Genomic DNA, 22,835 nt, shown 5'->3' with positions numbered 1-22,835 from the left:
CAAAACTAAACAAAAAAGGGAGATACAAATGAACGACCATTTTGTATCTGGATATTAGGATAGATATACAGCTGCATTCTCTTAATTCAATGAAAAAAAAGATTTGTTCTAATAGTGCCTGTGGACAGGATATCATGTCTGTGTCTTGTACATTGGATAACCACTAAGACAACAATATGCAATGTATTAATTATTGAAACTGTGCTAGTAATTGGTTTTGAAACTGTGTCATTGCTATGTTTCTCAATAAAATTATTTTTAAAAAATAAAGGATGCATATACAACTACAAACACGTTCAGCCATCTTATCTTTGACAAAGGGACCAACTATGTTGCACTAGAAGAAAAAATTATACTCAACTGTCCCTCTGACAAAGGCATTCTATCTAGAACATATAAAGAATTTTTAAAAAATTAGTCCCCCAAAATTCAAAGACACAATCCCAAAATGGGCATCTGAGATGAATCTATACTTCCCAGATGAAGAAATATAAATGGCAAATAAATATATGAAGAAATGCTCAACATCACTGGCCATTCAAGAAATGTAAATTAAAACAACACTGAGATTCCATCTCACTCCAGAAGAATGGTTCTCATAAATAAATCACCTAATAACGAATTCTGGAGATGCTTTAGGCAAAAAGGAACCCTTCGCCACTCTTGGTGTGTATACTGGTACCATCTCTACGAAAATCAGTGTGGAGACTCCTCAAAACAGTAGGATTAGAAGTCCCATTCAATGCATCTATTCCTCTCCTGGGTATTTTTCCAGAAGAACTGAAAGCATCGTGCCCCAGGGATTCATGTGCACGCATGTTTATAGCAGCACAATTTGTCATAGCTAAATCTTGGAAACAACCCAAATGCCCATCAACTGAGGAACAGATAAAAAAAGATGTGGTATTTTTACAGAATGGAGTATTATTCAGCTATAAAACAAAATAAATTTGAGGTTTTTACTGGTAAATGGATGCAACTAGAGACCATACTCTTAAGTGAAATAAATCAGACCTGTATGTGCAAACATAGTATTGTGTCCTTAGTGTAGGAACCTGAAAGAGTAAATAAAATCTGAAAGGTACAATGGATCCTGTGAAAAGGAAATGAATCTGCCCAAAAGGAAGGGATTACTGAGATGAGAAGGACAGTAGAGGAAGTGGAGGAGAAGGCTATATCTGTGTGTGTAAGCAGGATGGCTTGGATAATTGTACTGAGATTTCTCCTGGTTTATGGAAAGGAGCAGTTAATGCTTTTTTTTGTCTTCACCTTTTATTTTTTTTTCTTTCTCTTTCCTTAATTTCTTATAACATTTTTCTTTCTTTTTCCAATTTTGCATGCATATATTTGGCAACCTGAGCAACTAAGTTGAAGACAACACGATGAAATAAAAAAATACTCTAGAATTTGTATTATTTTGTTTATTGAAATTCTGTATCACTTCTGGGCTGGTGAGATAGCTCAGCAGTCTGAAGCTCCTACTTAGGCAAGCTTAGGCATGCACAGGGGACTGCAGTTTGATACCTGGCACCACATACCAGGCCATCCCTGCCCTCAGAGTGGGCTGAGCCAGTAGAAAAAAAAGAAAGAAATTCTGCATCATTTCTAATTTTTCATTAATATTTTGTGTTTTCTTTAAAAAATAAAATTAAAATTAAAACAGATGCTTTTCATTTACAGGTTTGAACTATTCTCAAGAGGAGTGCAAGTTAGAAAAATAACAACAAAAACCCACATGTGGTCTCCATCAATGCAGAGTAATTAAAACTAAGATGCTATACATTGCCTGTGACCTGGCTCTCCTCTGTGCTACTGTCCTGGCCTAGCTTCTTCTGAGCTAGAAGAGAAAGAAGAGTCCACCTACATGAAAGGGGGAAGGTAATCACATGTGAAAAGCCAATGTTCAATGAAAATCAGAAGCAGAATTACTTCCTATCATCAGCTCCAAAGAAAAATGGGCAGAGCTACAACTTGCTATCATCGAAACCTCTTCCCATACAAGGATGGTATCAGTCTTTCAGCTGGTGCTCTGTACCTCAGGTAGCTATGCCTTGGCCATAGCATAACTTGGCCTTGGGGAGGGGGTGCTGTGAGGTTATCACACACTAGATCAGTAGGAAGTTCGTGCATCCCACAGAAAGTCTTCAAGCCAGTGACATCTGAAGTGTGTTTACGTTGCCCCAAAACACGTTTTAAGTTCTCAAAGTTAAAATTTGTTTTGCTTGTGGTCTTATGTGTGTGTCTGTATGTGTCCAAATGTACCTTATTTAGGATATGCAAAAGTTTCAGACTTTCAGGAGATTACCTTGATAGTGTTTTGAAAAATAGGAGCATGTTGTTTTCAAATTCCTTGTTTAGCTGAACCGACTGAGCAGCCTTACAGAGGAATAGATCATCATCTCTTTGCTTTTTTGCATAACTTTTTATTAAGAAAAACTTCAAACTTATGCAAATAAAAGCAGACCTTTGTATCTGCAGTTTCTGCATCTGTGGATTTGGATTTAGTCAACTGTGGCTTGAAAACTTTGCAAAATAAGAGGAACGTATTTGATGAACACACACAACTTTTTTGGCTTAGGATTTCTTCCTAATAATATAGTATAACAACTGTTTACATATTATAGGTGTCATCTCAGTAAACTAGAGGGGATTTATAGTGTATGGGAAGCTGTAGGTAGTTCTTTTCAGTTTGAATAACTTTTTCAAATTTAAACATTTTTACAGATATGTAACATTTTACCAATTTATGGGGTACTATGTGACATTTACTATTTATTTATTTATTTATTTATTTATTTATTTATATTTAGGACAGGGTGTATAAGGTCTCATTGCATAGATCAGACTCGTACTGATTCTCCTGTTTACAGCTTCCCAAGTGCTCGGCTTACAGGCGCGCACCACCACACCCAATCCCAATCTCCATCTCAGTGTACCCCGGGGGTGGGACTGGCATGGCAGGTGCTGGGATTGAACCCCTGGCCTCTGCGCCTGCTTGCAGGCACTTTAATCTGCTGAGCTATTTGGCCAGCCCTCCATTTGACATTTAGATACACATATATACTGTGACTATGCCATTTCATATAAAGAACCTTAATATTTGAGGATTGTGCTATCCTCAGAAATCCTAAAATCAATCCTCCATGGATAGCAAGTGACAACTACATAGTGGAAACACTATGGGACAACCACCTATGGAACCAGTATTACATTTCAACTATTAAATAATTACATTCGTGGATGATTACATTTTCTTTATACTCCTTTTCCTTTCCTCTCTCCTGGTTATGTTGGAGCAAATTTCAGGCAGTTTATCAATTACCCATGACCATATTTTTCATAGGAAGCTATCCTCCTCGTTAGTAATTTTGTGCATAAAAGTTCTCTGTATGAAATAGCTTCTGGTGGTAGTTTACTATAGAGCATGAAACTTACTGAATTTTCAAAATTAAAAAAAAATAGCCAAAAAGGCCAGTGATCCTACAGGCCTTCTTAGTATCAACCTAACCATTAGTACAAACATTTCACATCTCTCTTGGTGTCTGCATTTTTATCTTTTTGTTTTGTTTTCTTTGCTGGGTACCAGGAATCAAACTCAGGACCTTGTGCTTGCCAGGCAGGTGTTTTACCACTGAGTCATAACCTCAGGCCCTCTACTTTCATCTTGGATGAGAGCTCTGATTAAGAACTATAGGAGAAAAGTATAAAAACGAAATATAAGAAGTAAAGCCGTGCTGTTATGTTGAGCTGTAGGGGACTCAGGTCAACAATTTCTGACATTGCCAGTGAAACAGAAGACCCAATACTATTATGGACCTCTGAACTCTTTTAGAATATTTTGCTGAGTTTACACACCTATAATATTCAAATAACGGAACTTAACAAAAAAAGGGTATACAGATGAATGTCCATTTTCTATCTGTGTATTCAAAGCGGTTAGGATAGATATATAGTCACATTCTCTTAATGAATAGAGGGATTTGTTCTAATAGAGTTTGTAAATAGGATATCATGTCCTCATCTTGTACTGTAATTAACCACTAGGAAGAATGTATACGTGTTAATTATTAAACATTTTATTTTTTATTTTATTTTATTTATGTGTGTGTGTGTGTGTGTGTGTGTGTGTGTGTGTGGCCAGCTCAGCCCACCAGGGGCGGGGCTGGCTGGCATGTGGTGCTGGGGGATTGAACTGCAGTCCCTGTGCTTTGCTCAACTTGTTCTAAGTAGGTGCTTTAGACCACTGAGCCATCTCACCAGCCCAGTTTTTTTTAAACATTTTATTTTTTATTTTATTTTACAATGTGTTAATTATTGAAACTGTCCTACCAATTTGATTTGAAACTGTCTCATTGCTATTTGTTTATCAGTAAAATTATGGGAAAAAAAAGAACTTTGTGTTCTAACTCGGAAGTCTACAGTTAGTGTGAAAGTGCAAATTTATCATTACGGTTCAGTGGAATAAAAGGATTATCATTTTTTTTCAGAACTGGGGATTGAAAAAAGGATTATGTGAAGTGAAGTGTTTAAGATAAAAGTTAAGGTACACCCTGAAATTTATGCAAGAATTTAGAACCCGGGGAACAGGAAAAATAATTGTTTAGTAATGGTGTACAAGAAAGAGATTTTGGTGACAGTAAACAAAAAGGATGACTTTTAGAGATGGGGAAAATGATTGGAGGAAGGAGCAGGAAAAGAAGTAATGGGAATATAAATAGTCAAAATGTACATGCTTGTGCCACTATACCTAAAAACACCCTCTTTATTCTGTACCACTAATTTGTACTCATTATTAAGAAAAAGGTGACTAGGACTTCAAATAAGGCAAAGTATGAGAAAACTCTCTGAAAATGTTAAGTGTCAGATAAATGCAAGTCATTGTTACTCAATGCCTAAATCCTATCTATGATATAAATGCAAAAAGTAAGAAAATAGCCATCCGGGATGACTTTTAATGCTATCTTTAAGCCTGTAACATTAAATTATTGCAAGGAATTGGGATTTTCCTTGATAAAATTAATTTGACTAAAATGCAGTTTCAGAAACTGCAAGGAGATATGGAGGAAACTTGCTTTCACTCTAAGCCTCCTTTCCACTGGCTTCGTTTCTGAAGTGAAGCAATGAATGCTGTCTTCAATAAAAGACTGTCCTGGTGTAAAGATTAAAAAGTCACACCCTTCTCCACTCTCCAAGGTTTGTAATCTACAAGGAAAAACTAAACACTCATGTTACCTTTAAAAAGGTAACAAAACTCCTTTTTGTTACCTTTTTAAAAATTGTGGCGATATACCAATTGTAAATATACAAATTCAGTGGAATTAAATACATCCACAAGGTTGTGTAACCGTCACCATCATCTATACTAAACCTTTTTCATTAACCCCAATCTAAGGGGCCGGGGAGATGGCTCAGTGGAATAAGCACTTCCCTGGCAAGGCAAGCTCAAGGGCCTGAGTTCAATCCCTGGTTCTGAAAAAAAAGAATGTATACTCTGTGCTCAATAAATAATAAATAACTGGAATTATCACTCCCTAATAACCTCAATTCTCCTCTCTGTCTATTTGTCTTTGTTCATTCAAGGTACCTCATAAAAGTGAAATCATACAGTATTTCTTTTTTTTAACCATACAATATTTCTGTGACTCACTTATTTTCCATGGCCTAATTAAGCAGCCTTTTTTTCATCCAAGCCAAATACGAAAGCAGCCTCATGATCACACTGAGAGCACAGGGAGCAGAAGGCCTAAGTTTCAGGAGGGGCAGCATCTAAGTCAATTCAGCAGGTGGGGCAAAAGCAAAGGGGCAGACAGGACAAAATTCTGGGATGCTGAGGACATGGGGGTGGGACTGAATGTCACCAAGGCCAGTAAGGACAATTTGGTGTAGAATAAGTAGAATCTAGGGCTATTCATTGAACAATTCTGGATCCAGGGGTGACTGGTGAGCAAACTAAAACAAGACCACTTCCTTGCTTGTAATCTACTCGGGAAGGGAGACTTAGTAACTTTCAGAAGATTATATCCAGTGAAATGTACATTCACCAGAAAGGATGTACTGACTCAGCCTTCCAAGGGAGGGTCCTAATAAGACAAGATCAAGATGCACTTGCAGACTACGTGTTGTACATTTCCAGAACATGGGTCCTGCCCAGGAAACTTTTGGGGAATGTTAGGGCTGACAGTATAGCTCTCAGAGAATTCTGAATAAATGACTCTTATCCTCAGTTTAATGACTGTCATCAGGAAAGCATTGGCCCAGCAGAGTAGGGACAAATGCCAGGACCATGGTCATGCCTTGGAGACTGCCCCACACTCAGAAGACACATTGTCTGTGAACAGTGCTGGAGGTGGCAGCTGATGATACCTGGCCCCAAGGAAGGGCTCCAGACTGTCTTCAGGGAGCAGGAAGGCCACAGAGGGCCTGCTGACATACCCACCCTCAATCACTCTCTGCAATACACTGTACCCAGTGGTGGACTCCCTGAATCTCTGTCTGTGTCCAGAATGTTGCTGACCTCACAACAGAGAACCCCAATGCTGCAGACTTCTTGTTGCATCCTGTAGCTAAAACAAAACCAAAACAAATGCCAAACTTGCTTTTTGAAACAAAGGTGAGAGGGCATCTGAACTCATTCAAAGTCTGCTATTAGTACTTGTCAATGTACTGTCCAAGCAGATGCCCAGAGGATGCAGTATGAGGTGGGGCTGGATAGGAGACTGAGATTAATTTGGGTATTAGGAGTAGTTTCCAAGGACCTGGAAGCCTTTGGGGATTAATCACTGTATATGGGAGAAAGCATTGTTGCCTTTGATGACTCCAGCAGCAGAACAGAGGATGGAAGGGAGGGAGCAAAGTAGAGCCAGAAAAGTCAGGGAAGAGGTGGTTCTTATAGCTAATCTGCAATTCATCATTCTTTTATTATTTTACCAACCTGGTAAGCACAAGGTCCCAAGTTTGATCCCTGGTACTGCAAGAAAAATAATTAATTAATTAACATTTAAAATTAAAAAATAAAAATCTCCTTGAGAAGGCTGAGGTACTTATAGCTTAGTGGCAGAGCACTTGCCTAGCATGTGAGAGGTACTGTGATCCCCAGAACAACACACAAATAAAAGAAAAATAACCATGGGGAGTTGGTGTAGGGGGTCAGGACAGGAAGAAAGCAGGAAGACTATTTGGAATAATCTAGTGACTTGAACTGAAGGTGTCACAACATAGGGCAGTGGTGAGAAGGGGTTGGATTTTGGATGTATGCTGGAGATATAGCTTGTAGGATGAGAAAGAAAGGAACTAAAGATTACTGGGAATATCTGGTTTAGGTCACTGAAAGGATAGAGTTGCCTTGAATTCAGATGGGGAAAGCAGTGACTGGGACAAATTTTGGGTGGCAAGCCAGCAGGCCAAGTTTGGGCAGGCAAAGTTTGAAATTTCACTGCCCAAGTGACAGATTGTGAAGCACTGAAGTGGGCAGTGAAGTAGAGGATGGACACGGTACTTGGTGTCCAGCAGTGACAGCAGAGGTGCACAAAGTACTCTGTGCCCAAAAGATAACATCTGAGTTTTTAAGTAGTTGAATTTGTCACTCAGCGAAGAAGTAGAAAAAGTCCTCTGATTTTATGGCTGGATGATGCTGGCTGAATGGGGGTGAATCCCCGAATAGAGGACTAACCCTTGGCCTGAGAGTGGAGGGAGAGATGGTGCTTTGGCGGTTACACCACTAATCACACTAGAATTAAGATGCCAATGGTAGATATATCCAAGAGCAAAGACCTAGAAGAGATTTGGCAATGTAGTTCAGTGCTCAGGAAGGGTTACAAAGCTAGAGACAAGACAAAAATCCTCTCCCTCCATGAGTTCCAGGTGTACTGAGGGCGTTGGACAAAAGAATTAATTCAGGGCCACCTGAAGAAACAAAGGAGGTCAAGAAAGCAACAATGCATGGAAGGTCAAGAGTGAGGAGGGTGCCAGAAAAATCCAAATACACAGAAACTTGATTTGACTGATGGCAGGCTCCAAAACCTATTACAACACATGAGGTTTTTAATGTTTAGGCCTAAGGCCAATCTCTTCTTCTTTTTTATTTTCCAATCTCTTCTGGTATAGAAATATACCATCAAACATAAAACATAACAATGAACTACTACCATATACTATTATATTTCATGAAAACTCTGCACTCAAGTTTGTCCATAAAGATGTATCCCATGGGCTCTATGAGTCACAGGGAAGCTAAGCTTTCTGTGTGATATGCCCTTTGGTGTCACTGATTATTTATGTATGTTCTTGTATTTTACTGAAATGTCCCTTATACACTATTTCATAGAATTGGAAATGATTGGGAGAAGAGATTCTCAAAGTCCCTAAAGTGCTGGATGTGGCAGCACAGACCTGCAATCCCAGCACTTGTGAGGCTGAGGCAGGAGGATCACCACTGGTTCAAGACTCACTTGGGTTACATAGTAAGTTCAAAACCAGCTTCAACTCCATAGTGAGAACTTCTTTCAAATGATAAAACAAAAAAGCCCTCAGAAAGTCCTTCATAAGTTGTGTATTTATCATATAACAAATAGTTTCAACTCTGCCCTATTAAACTATTTCTATCTATGTAAACCAGACAACCCCCCCCCACACACACACATACAAATCCTTTGACTAAAGGTTAATATTACATTAAAGAAATTCCTTGATCTTCATTGGATTGATTCTTCGTTTTTTTCACTCCCAATTCCAAAAGAAAGCAGGCCTTTTGCCATTCCACAAAATATAATTTAAAGACTATGTTGCTGTATCTTGACTGAGAAAGCTTAGCTTCCTCCTCTCTCCTACTTTTTCCTGAACAGCATGATCCCATCTTTTTCCCTGGCTTTGCAGAGAGCAAGGCAGGAATGGACAGGCACAGTGAATGTACCCTTGCTGTTTGGGGGCTTTTCAGTGAATTCCAGCCCAGGTGCTGATTTTTACAAATTCTAAGTTAAGGAGTAGAGTCCTAAGAAGTTGAAAGGGTTTCCTTTCCAACAGATCCCAGCAGCAGCCTCGGTGAGTAATGAGCAAGTACTGTCAGGGGTCTGGAACAGCTTCTGTCACTGGAGAAATAGGTTCACTCTTTCCATATTCCAGCAAAACTTTTAAACAAGCAGCGTGGACAAAGCCAAATTGTCCGTAATGAAGAAGGGGCAGCAGAAATTTCAGTGGCTGAGCTAGAACAAGTTGTATCCCAACTAAGGTGCACGCTGTAACTCCCTGCATTTCTCAAACTGCCCATCTCCACGAGGTAATGATACAAGAGGGGAGGGCATGGACAGCATAACGAGCTGTCACCAGCCTCAGGGAAAAAGACTTTAAGGACGCACACCACAAAGAATCTCTGTCCCCAATAATTTGTTTTAGAGGTTCCTCTCCTCTAACTTTAGGGCGCGACACACCACAAAAAGTCCAAAGAAAGGAAATGCGCAACGGAGAAGGCTGATTTGTTCATTGCACAGCTGTGATGCTGATCCCTGCCCTAAGGGTAGCTGAGAGTCCATCCATAACTCCCGCCGGGAGGTGGGGGGTTGTAATACAATGCAAAATCCAGTGAGTAGTAACTCATTACGCCTCGGCTTCTGGAAATGCAGCCTTAGATTTGCACTCTCATCTTTAGCTATATTACAGCAGACTGGATTTCTGGAGTTAGATTCAACCAGCTTTGGCAGCGTGCCTTCCCAAGGAAGTCAAATGCCCTGCTCCGCACAGATTGGGACAGCTGTTTTCTCATCCAGTGCAAAGATCCTTAAGGAAGGTTCAGCCGTCTGGTGACTCCCACTGTGAAGGAAGAGCGCTAAGTTGGGAGGACGATGCTCAGTTAAGTCCTCCCAGGAAACCAAGACAATATTTACAGCGCCAGGAGCCGTCCCAGCTGCGAGACTCGCAGAGGCAGCTCTGGGGCTGGGGTCGTGGGGAGGGTAATGGCCCTGTCCAGGTCTGCCGTCCCCCTGGACCCCCCACTTCGCTCGACCGCCCATCCTTACCTGAGAGTTTCCTTTAGAGCTCTAATCTCTCCGCTTGCTCGCCTCTGCCTCCCAGGACTCCGGAGGCCAGCGCCTAGCCACCTTTCACTCCCCTCATACCCGCCCTCGCTCAAGGATACGCCCCCATCAGGCATTTGAGCTAGCTGCCGCCTAGCGTACAGCCCTGGCCACGCCCCTCCAGACTTTGCCAGCCCTCTACCCCCTGCTCCGGCCACACCTCTTCCGCTCAGCCACACCCCTTCACACTGAGCCACGCCTCTAAATTTGTCTCTGGCCCCTCCTCTGCCCCTCCCACCACGCTCTGCCAATGCTGGCAGCACATGGGTGAAATCAGGTTGTGGTCCTAAAAACTGGAGTCTAAAAAGTGACTTTTCTCTGGTTTCTCCCAACTCCAAATACCATAACTTGATGGGCCGGGAACAAGTGACTCAAAAGGGAAACAAACATTGGACGTGTCCTTTCCTGCTAGGTTTCATGTCCAATTTACCAGCTTCTTACCAGCTTCTAAACTTGAACTGTGGAACTGAGTTCCTTCCAGTGAGTTTTCATGTTCTTTAAACCAGAACTGTGGGATAGTGTTCCTTCTAGCCCCTTGGCCTTAGCTGACCTTAAAATGTTAGGCAAATGTGTGGAGTAAGCGTATTTCTTTCGTTCCTGTGTCTTCTCCAGTTGAGTTTTCATAGGCACCACCCTCTCTATCTGTGTCCAGGGCAGGTCTTGATATCATCTCACCTGGTCTGGAACTCGAGTTGCAGCTCTGCCCTCTGAGACTGCTCTGTTACTTTGCTTGCTCCATTTACAATGCTGGGTCCACAAGAAAAATGGGGAAAATGAGAGCCAGCTATCTTCATTATTTGAGAGTGGAGGGGCTGATTTATTGTCTCACCTGACACTGCTGGAACCCAGAAAGTGTACTGCAGACCAGTTAAGGGTGGGTTTTGCCTTGATTCTCGACGAACAGAAGAAGGCCAGTGAAGTGGCCCACATGGTGCAGTGGGAGATGTGAAGGACTAAGTGGTTATCCTTGTGGATGACAGGCAGGCACTTGGGATGCAATGTGCCATGTAGCTGACAAACTTCTCAGCGGGAGCCACCCAAGTTTATGCTCCCTTGACTCGTGGAATCTTCTCCGGCCCAGCCATTTCTCCATCACCATTGCATACTTTGAAGCAGTAGTAGTCACCAATTGCATGCCCCAGAAGGACATGAAACATTGCTCCAAATTACTGGTGACAGGTGTCTCCATTGTCCTTGCTGAAACCATCAGGAGAGCTCACAATGGGGAATCTGCGTCCTACGTGTTCCGCTATGTATCTATATTAGAATGACTGCTGAGGCTTTTTAAAAAGTCCATTGTTTTGCAGTTCTATTTGATGACAAGTTGGGCGGAAAACCCAGCTTGTTCCAGTGTAGTGCTCCACATCCCACATGAGGTAGTTAGAGTTTATCCTAAATTGGGGAAAGAGATTGAGACTGACTGCTGCAATTTCCTACCAACACTGTTTCACTCTAGCACTCTTGATGATTTTGTGAGCCTCTTTACTCTAACTGGAGCTCAGCTGCTGCAAGATTTGACACTTTAGAGGTTGTGTTTGAAGACTATTTGAATGTGACTAGGGAAGCTCAGTCTTCTTTACCTGTGAATACTTCAGACTAGCAAGAGAGGCAGCCCAAGTGTGCCATCTTCTCTGTGTTCTCTCCTAGATTACAAAAAGTCTTGGGCAGTCCCAAACCTAGATCCAGTAGAAGCAACACCCTGTAAAGCAGGAGTAGGCAACTTGGCTTGGACAACTGTTGGGTGGCACCTGGAAAGGGGGGAGTGTGATAACACAGTATAGCCAATGCTTCATTTGATCCAGCATCATCTGCTTGTCTTTGTAGCTTGAATTTTCCTTTATACCCAGTCCTTTCTATTTAGCTTAACCTACTACTATCTTGACCATTTCCTGGCCAAATATCCTCTTGAGCCCAAACGACCATTGTTCCATGGTCTTTTGGAACACAAGTTTGCTTCATGCTTTGTCATCACTAACATTCACATTAGATAGTTTGTTGTAGCTTAGTCTTTCTGGGCCTGCTACCACCGTTGTAGTAGGTTTTAGGTGATATCAAATGGTGCCTTTTCATTAAGTATTTATTTTTCATCTTCCATCCTTGGATCTGTTCAATGACTAAAATGAACTGAGATTTCTATTTAAAAAGATTGATGTTATTGTCTCTTGTAAAGTAAGACGTTGTATGTGTGTGCCTTTGGGTCTACTAAAACTCAAAAATTTTAAAAAATGCTAAAAAAGAGCAGACTACCAAGGAGTTGCTTGGTGGAAAAAAACTTGATAATCACAGGTCTTTTTCACCCTGTAGCAGGAATATTTTGGGGTAGCCGTTACTTAAGGAGCTGTTCTATAGTAGTTAGTACATTCATTTACACAATAGAATCTTAGGGAATTTTCACTGAATATCTACAATTTTTCATATGTAGGAAAAGATAAAATTTCTCTCTTTGTAACAGTAAGATTTGCTATTTACATTTCTTCATATGTCAACAATAAAACCTTTATGATCACATATAGTATTAGTTCATTTTTTTTCTTCTCTTTGCTATGCTCCTTTCTATTTCTGGCTTGAAGATCATGAGAGTAGTTGAATATTGCGCTAGAAGGAACGGAGCAAATAAACAAGTTCCAACAGAAAATTTCTTAAGTTCATGCAGATACTGAGAATCCTGTCTAATCAATAAAATGTTTCAATGTTCAGGCATTTGTTGCCTACAAAAGCAAACCTTCAGAATTGGTAAAAATATAGCCTGTACAGGGACTGGGGAGGTAGCTCAGCAGCATAAGCACCTGCCTGGCAAGTGCAAAATCTCAAGTTCATCCTCCAGTATCGAAAAAAAAAAATACAGCCTATACAATTGACAAAGTCAATTTTACACAGGTAGTTCTATCTCACCTCCTTCCATGAATTATTTAAGGCACTTCACTAAAGTACAGGCCCAACTGGAATTTAAAAATAGTCATAGGAATCAGCAAGAATGCTCAGTGAAAGGAGAATAGTGCAGTCAATTATAAGATTAATATATTTAAGTGCACACTCTACCAGATCTAAGACAGTTGTCAAAGGTAAGTCAGATACATGACCTTAAGCTCTTTTTTTTAATGTATTTGGTTCAGTTCTCATGACACAGCTCAGACTCATAGTGATCCTACTGTGTTTAGCCTCCCCAGTGCTGGGATTACAGGTATGCTCCACCATGCCCTGACTCAGTGGCTGGCTCAGTGTACCCAGGGGCCAGGCCAGTCCAGCATGCAGGCCCGGTGATTTAACTCCGGTCCCTGTGCTTGCCTAAGCAGGAGCTTAGTCCACTGAGCTATCTCGCTAGCCTGACCCTAAGCTTTTGAATAGTCATAGAAAAGAGAAAATATCATTTTAAGGTTTCCAGTGCTCATAAGATAAAAATCAGTAGGATTACTATTCTTGTTTTGTTTTTAATGGGTGCACAATTTTTCTTGAATTTCATTCCTGAGAAAAAATCCTGTTTCCTCATTAAACTGATGCAGTGAGCTAATTGGGAACTAAGTTCATAAAGAATTACACGCAGCGCTCCACAGCAGCAACCCGCTTCTCAAGCACTGAGCTATTGCAGTAAATCTATTCCAAAACCCATCAGAACTTCTTTGTTCAGTTGAGTACAGGAGCCCTCAATGTCTGGCTGAATTCAGGATGACATTTATTATCTTTCCCTAGGATGGTAAATAGCTTTCAATTCACATGCTAAGTCTACATTATTTATTATTTGTAGTAGCTGCCTGAAGAACCATGTTGAGAAATTCTGTTTGTTTTTCTCAGACTCAGAAGGAAAAAGTTCTGTGTTCAATTAACAATGCTTCGCGTGCAGGGTGAGGAAGTAGCTATGTGCACAACCCTATCTGGTAACTGTTTTAGAGAAATAGAGGTCTTGCCTGTGGGACTGTTGAGCAGTCACTCCATTTCAACCATGCTCACTACAGAACTTTTGATAAATAGCACACAGCAGAAGGCTCAAGCTCTTTTTCTGCACTTGCCCTACCCGTATGGGCTTTCCCCTGTCCATATCAGATGAAGGCCTTGCTAGAACAAAGACTCACCTCCACAGAGGAAGGAGGAATTCTACTTGCCATCTGTCTTTGTACTTGAACTGTAACTCTTGGATCTCCAGTGTGCTGGCCTGTTGTGTATATTTTGGACCTAACAAGCCTGCACAATGGCATGAGCAGATTTCTTGAAATAAATTTCTCTTCTTTCTCCCCTTCCTCCTCCTCTTTCTCATGGTCTCTCTCCCCTACTGCCTCCTCCTCATCCTCCTCCCCTCCTCCCTCCTCCTCTATTGCTGAACTCTGACTAATACACAAGGTATTGTGGAACAGAACAAGAATTGGCCCCCTCCACTCCAGCCATGCCACCCAAACACCCCCTGCCCTATCCCCCAAGAGACATTTGTCTCTTCTACCAGGCCAAAGTTTTCATTCCAGTCACTTGCCCACCACCCTATCTAGCCTCTCCCTTTCCTGGTCAACTCTTGTACTCCACCTTGGCTACACCACCACAGCCAGAGCAAACTCCTAACATTCTATCCAGGCCTATTATCACAGTATGGGGAGGCTTCTAGTCAATGCTGTGACTATTCTTTTATGACCAGGGTTGTGTCCTCTGCATGCTTTAATAAACACCTTTCCTACCAAGTAGTCCCAGAGAATTTTTGGAGATACACTATTATGGAAGTGAATAATAAAATTCTGTGAGAGATAAAAATTTGAAGAACATGGAAACTGTGGGAGAGCACAAGGATCATGGAAGAGCACGGAAATTTGTGAGACATTACAGAAAACCACTGGGGAAGAAGAGGTGATCCTAAGACAACATGGTTGATTATGGGAGGGCACAGGTTTTTAGAAGAACAGAAGAGAATAGAGAATTATCAGAAAATTTAGGCAGCATAAGGATTGTAGGAAAGTCTAAATATTGTGAGAAAGAAAGAAGGAGAGAGGGAATTTACCTCCTGCTCTGCTACCAGACATAACCTCACAGTCTGAATCATGTACCTCCTCTTAGGCCAGTCCACTTTTATTCTTTGTTTCCCACTTTGTTTCTGTTATGGCCACATTCCCTCATAGCTCCTACCACCTCCTATGTGCTGAGTCATAACTGTTTCCCTCACTTGGAAAGTACAGAGAATTGTGGGAAGGACATGTTATCATGGAAGAAAAAAGGGATATGAGAGAACTAGAGAATTGTAGGGAGAAAGGAGTATTATAGGAGAGAAGAGAGGATTGTGGATAACACAGGGAGAAAATGTAAAAATTGTTATGGAGGAAACAGGGAATTTTGGGAGTGACAAGCAATCAGGGAGATATAGTTAAATGGTTTCTTGAGCTTCCATGTGCCTCTGTGCTCCATTTGGGATATCTTTCCTCATATACTTACTGGGCCACTACTAGCCACAGTCCTGAGTTTCTTCATGGCCATGCCCACACTCCACAAAACTATCTTGGCTCCGTTTAGCCACACTTTTCTGGTCAGGATCACATCCCTTACCTCCTCTATACAATATGCCTTGTTTTCTAGGCCAAGCCTGTGAGTGTTCTCTTGTGGTCCTTCCACCCCCAAGGCAACAATACTTTCATTCCCTCTTGGTCACTCACCACCTCCCATTACACTCTAATAGTGGCAAGGCTAAGTCCTCTGAGCTCAATTGTGAGCACAGCTCTCCCTTAGGGCCTTGCTCCCTGCACTCAGTCATACATACCCCAGCTTCCATATCCACCATTCCCTGGTTTATACCCTGAAGTTGTCAATGATCATTCACCTCCCATCATAGCCAAGAGCAACTGGTGTTGGCTGATCATGGCTCTCCCAGCCAGCCAGCCCTCTTTACTAGTATCTACTTTGCCTTTCTGGACTGGGTCATCCCCTGCTCTCTGCCCTCCTGGGCCCTGTATACCGTTCACTCACACCTGTGCAGTCTGTCATAGCCACACTTATTTCAGCTAAGGTAAGTGCCTTTTCAGCCCTTCCCCCACTGCATGTCTCTTCCTATCTGGTCCCTACAAATCAAAGAAGCATCTGTGGCTAGGTGGACGAAACAGGTCTCCTAAGAAACCAATTTAAACTCCAGAGTTTGGGTCCATTGTGTAATGAAAGGAGGTCATGGATCCAAATCCTTGTCAAAAAGTTTTTTTCTAGGCTGGGAGATAGCTCAGTGGTCTAAGTTCCTACCTAGCAAGCACAAGGACCCAGGTTCAATCCCCAGTACCACATGTGGTGAGGGCCCTGGAACCCCAGGTGTGGTGAGCCGGCCTCCAAAACCAGGCATGGTGCTGCACACCTGCAATCCCAGCACTGGGGAAGCTGAGACAGGATGATCAGCAGTCTGAGCTGCATAGTGATACTTTGCACCAAAAACAAACAAAAAAAAAAAAAAAAAAGAAAGAAAGAAAGAAAGAAAGAAAGAAAGAAAGAAAGAAAAGAAAAAGAAAAAAAAAGTTATTTTCTAAGGGGTTTCCTACCTCCAAATACCATGATTTGTTGAGTAACAATCTGTGATTCAGTGGGAAACGTAACTGGTGGATGGGTGGTGAAAGTATGTGACCTTCAAAGTTGTCAGTGGGCTTTGTGGCCACCAACTAGAGCTGTGATCCTGGGGGCACCTCAGCATGCCTCAAATGCTATGTGGATGCACTCATTTCCTAGTGTTTTCCTCTCAAGGATTTTTCCTAAGCAACCAGTGTCCTCTCACTGTCTAAGGCCTCTCTTGGCATCGCTCCACCTAGACTGAACCTCTGATTGCAGCTTTGTGCTTTGATTTGACTGTGCAATCTTTGCTCCTCCATTTATAACTCTGAGTCTACACACTTTCTTTTAAGGAGAGATTATAACCAGTTCCTTACCTACTCAGAAATCTCTGAATGAACACTTGGATGGGGCATTCTTGCTTAGTCATTCAAACACTTATTTATTCAAAGCATATTTGTAGGGTGCTGTGTTCCACTGACAATAAGATAAGCCTCAAGGAGCTGATGCCCTGAAGGTGCCTTAACTTGAACTTTGCAGAACAAGAAATGGTGAGAAAGTTTTGACAGGTGTAAAAGGACTTGGTAATTGCACCCCGCCTCCAGTACTGTGGATTGAATCTAGGGCTTTCACACTGAGCTACATCCTCAGCGCTTTTTGATTTTTTGTTTGGGGGTAAGGGTCTTTTTTATTTTTTATTTTGAGACGGAGTCTCACTATGATGGTAAGTTCTCTGGCCTCCATGCCAGCCCTGCCCCTTGGTGCTCTGAGCCAGCTACTGCGACCCAGCATGGTGGCATATGTCTCTAATCCCAATGCTGGGAAGGCTAAAAACAGGAGAATCACTATGAGTCCGAGCTGCATAGTGAGACCCTGTAACAATCAAATACATTTAAATAAATAAATAAATAAATAAATAAAATTTAATTTTAAAAAAAATTTAAAAAGAAATAAAAATTAAAATAAATAATAAAAAATTAAGTTCCCTGGCCTAAGCTCAAACTTTCAATCCTCTTGCCTTAACTTCCTGCAGTGCTGGGATTATAGGTGTACCTGGTTATCGTAGTTCTTCTTTTTTGAGATTTTTTAGAGCCAGGGTCTCACTGGGTAGTCCAGGTTGGTCTTGAACTCACTATGTAGTCCAGGTGGGCCTCAAACTCATGCAATCCTCCTGCCTGAGCCTTCCAAGTGCCAAGTGTTACAGGTGTACACCACCACACCTGGCTACATAGGTCTTCTTGATCTGATTAAAGGACAGCAAAGGTAGGAAGCTACTTTCATAGTACTTGTGTAATTGTTTACACAATAGATCTTTGTTGTATGTATGCTTTTAAATTTGTAGATAGAGCTATATTTTTCTCCCTTCACAGCAACAACATTTCTCATATATAATTCTTCATATTGTAATAATAAAAAAATTTGTATCCCATAGTAGTTCTTTTTGAACTGAACATTCTGTTTCTGCCTTGGAGACAGGGGGTACAGTCACAAGGTTGAGCTGGATGGAGCACAGAAACAAATAACAATTTTCAACAAAACATTTTTATTCAGCTCGCAGAGACCTTGAGAATTCTGCCTTATTCATATAAAATGTTTCAAATGTAACTCCTTTCTTTCCTGAAACACACACACACACACACACACACACACACACTAACATGAAAGAAGACCAAATACAGCCTATATAAGTCATTGTGTTGATGTTTAATGTGGCTAGTAACTGCTTAGAAAAACAAAGACAATACTCAACAAAAGACCAAGGAAAGGGGTATTGTTTCCAAAGATAGACAACTGCAGTCAGTGATAAGATAAACACTTTAGTAGGCAAGGCTGAACTTTTACCTTCTGAACACAAAGGAAAATGCTCTTCTTAAAGACAGGGCAGAGATTTGACTCTAAATTCTGTGTGCCCATAACAAAAGAGAATGGCAATCATTCTAAGATTTTTCCAGCACTCATAAAATAAAAGGCAAGGTTTTCTTTCTTTGTTCAATTTTGCAGTAGAGTTTTTCTTGATTTTTTTAGTATTATGAAAAACCCTGAATACAACTAAAGTTGATGTGCTGAACTAAATGAGACAGAAGTATATCGAAAAATTACACTCAATTCCTTTTAATGTCAATTACTATTACAATCACAAAACACAACACATCAAATCAGTTCTATGGAACAGGATCCAGACTTTACTGACCAGGTCTAGACCAGGTCTAGAATGATCTGATTTAATACCGGGTAGCATTTCTTATTCCCGGGATGGCAAGGAGGTTTCAACTGGCATATGAACTCTGTTCCGTTTATAGCAGCTGCCTGAATAAAGTGTGTTGTGCAATACTGTAACTGAGTCCAGGCTTAGAAGGAAATTATTTTGCAGTGATTGTTCTTTGATTAACAATGTCTGTCATGGGTACAGGGTGAGTAAGTGACTTCATACAACAACCTATCAGGCATCTCTGATTTGTAAGAATGCAAACCTTCTATGAAGTCTTTTAGATTCCTCCAAAAACATTTCTCATTACTAAGCTGTTGATAACTACAACATGGTAGATCAAAGTCTTTGTCACTGGCCAAAATATAAGGGCAGATACTTTAGAATTTTTTTTTCTCTTTGAGACACGGTCTCACTCTGCTGTTTGGGTTGGCTTCAAACTCACTTTGTAGTCCAGGCTGGCCTTAAATTCCCAGTGATTCTCTTGCTTCAGCCTCCCAAATTCTCAGACTATAGGCCTGTTCCATCATGCCATGCAAGGGGCAGAAACTTTAAGATGTTGAATCACACTACCTTCAGGAGCAAAATGAGAGCATGAAACCAAAGTTGTACAAGGCTTCATGCCCTCTGCACTACTTTATAAAGGCTGGCAAAGGAAGGATGGGCAGGGATGAACTCGCAGCCAAATCAGTGAGTAAAGACCAAACATCCTGCCTCCCACTTCCATGCATTGCTGCAAGAATTTCAGCCTAGAAAAGCAAGCATCATGTGCCAAGATGTGGAAAAATTTCAATGTAACATTCCAGAAACAGTAAATAAGTGACCATTTAGGAGGAAATAATCACAGAATGAGCCACACAGACAGGTACTTATGTGTTCTGTTTAAGAAGCTGTTCTTAAAAAAAAAGAAGCTGTCCTTTAAATTCTCACCTTAGGAATGTAATGTTAACAAATCAAACTCTCTCATTCATCTGAGTTAATTGTTATTTCCATGTAGTAGTGATTAACTTTTCCCAAACTCAAAAAAAATGTTAGTCTGTAGGAAAAAAAGTCAAAGTTCATAATGGTTATACCATTAATTAACCAACAAAAGTTTGATGAGCCTTCTAAATATGCTAGTTTATATAATTTCCTCCTCTTAAAATAGGCATAAAATACAAGGACTGAGACAAAAATACCCCAAATGCAAGTTTCTTTGTTTATGATAAATCCTAGAAATTGATTGACATGCTAATAAAGAAGTGAATGTTGGGCCAACCACCCAATGAGGGCCATTTCTGCTCTGGGGACAGTAAAGAAAGAGGACAGGGAGTTTCTAACATGAGAACATGAAAAAAGGAAGCAAGAGGAGGGCATTTAGAAGTAAGAGTCAGGTGACATGGACTTTATGCCTGTCCTTTCTGGACCTCAGTTGCCAGCTCTTGTAAAATGACACCCTGGTCTAAAGAACTGTATGCGATGTCTCTCAGGGTTACTAATTTTACACTACTCTAAGCCATTTAAAATTTTAAACAAGTGTGAAAAAAGAATGAACAGTTTAGCATCACAGGCTCTTCATACAGGTACTCTACAAGTTCTGATTTGAAATGGGAGAGCTGACTCAAGGGCCAGGAGGGAGGACTGAGTATTTCACCTGCCTCCTTGCCAGTACACCTTCCTGTGAGGCTTTCAGCCTTGGCTTGAGTCCCCTGACCTCACCGCACTCCTGCCTGCCCCTCTGTTTTCCTCCAACAGAGCAGGGCTGTTTGTACCCCTTCAGCTACCCTGTTCTACAAGCCACTGCACTTACTGAGATGTCACTGTCCCCTTCCTGACTCACAACTGCATTTGGTTGGCACCAGCTCCTCTGACACTAGTGCACTGTACACAAGAGAATCTGAGTGTCTTTTTACTTAACCTTAACTGACATTTTTTATGTATTTGGTACAGGCTCTCACTATGCAGCTCTGACTCAGTGATCCTCATGTTTTCAGCTGCCCCAGTGCTGAGATTACAGACGTGTGCCACCCTGCCCAATCTTGGTAAATGGCTCAGTACGCCTGAGGGTGGGGCTGGCTGGGCATGTGGAGCCAAGACTAATAAAGTTCTAGCTGGACATCAGTTACCTCAGTGGGCAACCAAGACCCCCAGATCCATCCATCACCTACTGAGAAGTTCTTTGTTCTTCCATTGCCTAGTGGTTGTATGACTTGCTTCCCCATTGGATCAATATTACCTAAGCAACCATCCTTATAATCTTATTGGTGGACCATAGCTGTAACCCACATTGTACTCATGTAGTTGTGCTCTATAAAGCTTACCCTGAGAAGCGGGGTCCTTGGGCAATCCACTTTTTTGGGTATCCCCTCCATTCCCCCTCAGGTGGCAACTTTCTATTCCTCAATAAATATTTCTGACTCTTAACCTCTGTTGTCCCTAGAATTCATTCTTGGATTCTAGAGAACACAAGCTCAGTGTATCAAACATCTACAGGTTGGGAGTGATAAGATTTGTGTCTCCTTGCAAGTTCTTCCCTGCCTTCTTTCCTCTCTTTTGCCCTGTTGGCTGGACTAGCAACATCCCATCTGAGCATCCCCTCCTCTGGAAATTCTCACCAATGCTGTAGCATTGCCCTGTCTGTCTCCCTTTTATCCTTTACAGATTTTTTTTTTTAAAAAATGGAAACTGGTATTATCCTTTTTTACTTATGAACTTCATGTATAATGCTTCTCAAGAATGTTTACTCCACCTGACAGAAATGGTGCCCACCCTGTACAGGCACTTAGGGATATTTCAGGTTGAATTCAGTTAACTCGTGTAAAGTGCCTGGTAAGCGCCAGGCTCAGACAACATGACAGATACTAAACAGGGGAGGCTTAATGTGAGCTTTTTGGCCTTGGGGTGAAACCTAAAGAGGTACAGGCTCCAGGATATGATGAACAAGTCAAGTTTCATCATGGCAGCTTAGACCAAGCTATCCGTATTTTCTATACTTCATAACTTTGCCCCCATCCCATAAGTATGTAAATAGTTCTTTGATTCGTTTGGTTTTCTGAGACAGGGCCTCACTGCATAGTTCAGGCTAGCCTCAAACTCGCAGAGATCCTCCTGCCTCAGCCTCCTGAGTGCTGGGATTACAGTATGTGCCCTTGATGTACTTCTTGGATTGTGAATCCCTCCCTTTGTTTACTGAAGAGATCCAAACTGAAGCACCTGGAAGAAAAGAGAGAAAACAATAATTAAGACTAACCTACATTTCAGCCTCTAGACTGTCACTTTAGAAGAGCAGCCTACCGGTTCCTTTGGGTTTGGGTGGGAGCATGTTTCCTGCTCTGGCCGTTTTCCTTACACAGCTCCATATTTTTAGTGCACGTGGTTTGGCTTTGCTATTTATTGTGAAAGCTGACTGCAAATTCAACCAGTCTGCCTTTGGGTTCTAAAACCCCATCTAAGGGCCAGCCAGATATCTCAGTGGACTAAAGCACCTGCTTAGGCAGAGCATAGCAGCCCCTGTTCAATCTGCAGCCTCCCGTGCTGGCCAAACCCCTGGGGCGCGCTGAGATGCTGATTGAGACTGGGCGTGCACCTGTAATCCCAGGGCTTAGGAGGCTGAAGAGAGGAGAATCACTACAAGTCCAATCTACATAGTGAGACCCTATAGACCCAGTATCAAAATACATAAAAAATAAAAATAAACTCCATGAACTTTTTCCTTATAAACCTATAATATAATTGATTACTACTGTATTACAGTCGGTGTTTATTTAATGCCTACTATGAGCAAGGAAATTTATAAGCTCATAGCATAGGGAGCTCATTTGATACTCACAAATCTGGTGAGAGAGCTCTTGTGAGCCCCAGATTACAGCTGAAGCCATATCGAGTGTGATTTTGCAAGAAGGGCTCCTCTCCAGCAGACTGATCTTGTTCTTAGATGCTGTGGCTCTTGAAGTGACTCTTACTTAGCTGATCCATGCCTACACATAGATTACATGATGCTGACCATTCACAAATTTAACAAAAATGATACTTCTCCAATCTTATTTAAAATAAAAAGTGGGAAAGAAGACCTTAACCTATATCTAAGTAAGCGTTTT

The 22,835-nt window shown here is 41.4% G+C and overlaps 1 protein-coding gene across 2 annotated transcripts in view; it reads right to left on the bottom strand.

Moving 5' to 3' along the window:
- Positions 1-10,126, bottom strand: part of Ca5b (carbonic anhydrase 5B) — a 52,766-nt gene extending 42,640 nt beyond the window's left edge. Inside the window, exons 1-2 of one of the 2 annotated variants that reach the window (XM_023719575.1) lie at positions 10,008-10,126; positions 6,932-6,967 (exon numbers count right to left, since the gene is read on the bottom strand). The gene's annotated coding sequence lies outside the window, so the exon portion shown is untranslated. The remainder of the gene's footprint in view (positions 1-6,931; positions 6,968-10,007) is intronic. The other variant, XM_004635076.2, reaches the window with a different exon arrangement.
- Between the last annotated feature and the right edge of the window lie 12,709 nt (positions 10,127-22,835).

This window comes from Octodon degus, unplaced genomic scaffold (assembly GCF_000260255.1).
Source record: "Octodon degus isolate 3935 unplaced genomic scaffold, OctDeg1.0 scaffold00069, whole genome shotgun sequence".
Taxonomy (NCBI): domain Eukaryota; kingdom Metazoa; phylum Chordata; class Mammalia; order Rodentia; family Octodontidae; genus Octodon; species Octodon degus.
The sequence above is the reverse complement of the archived record's forward strand: the minus strand, read 5'-3'. Positions and strand labels throughout refer to the sequence as shown.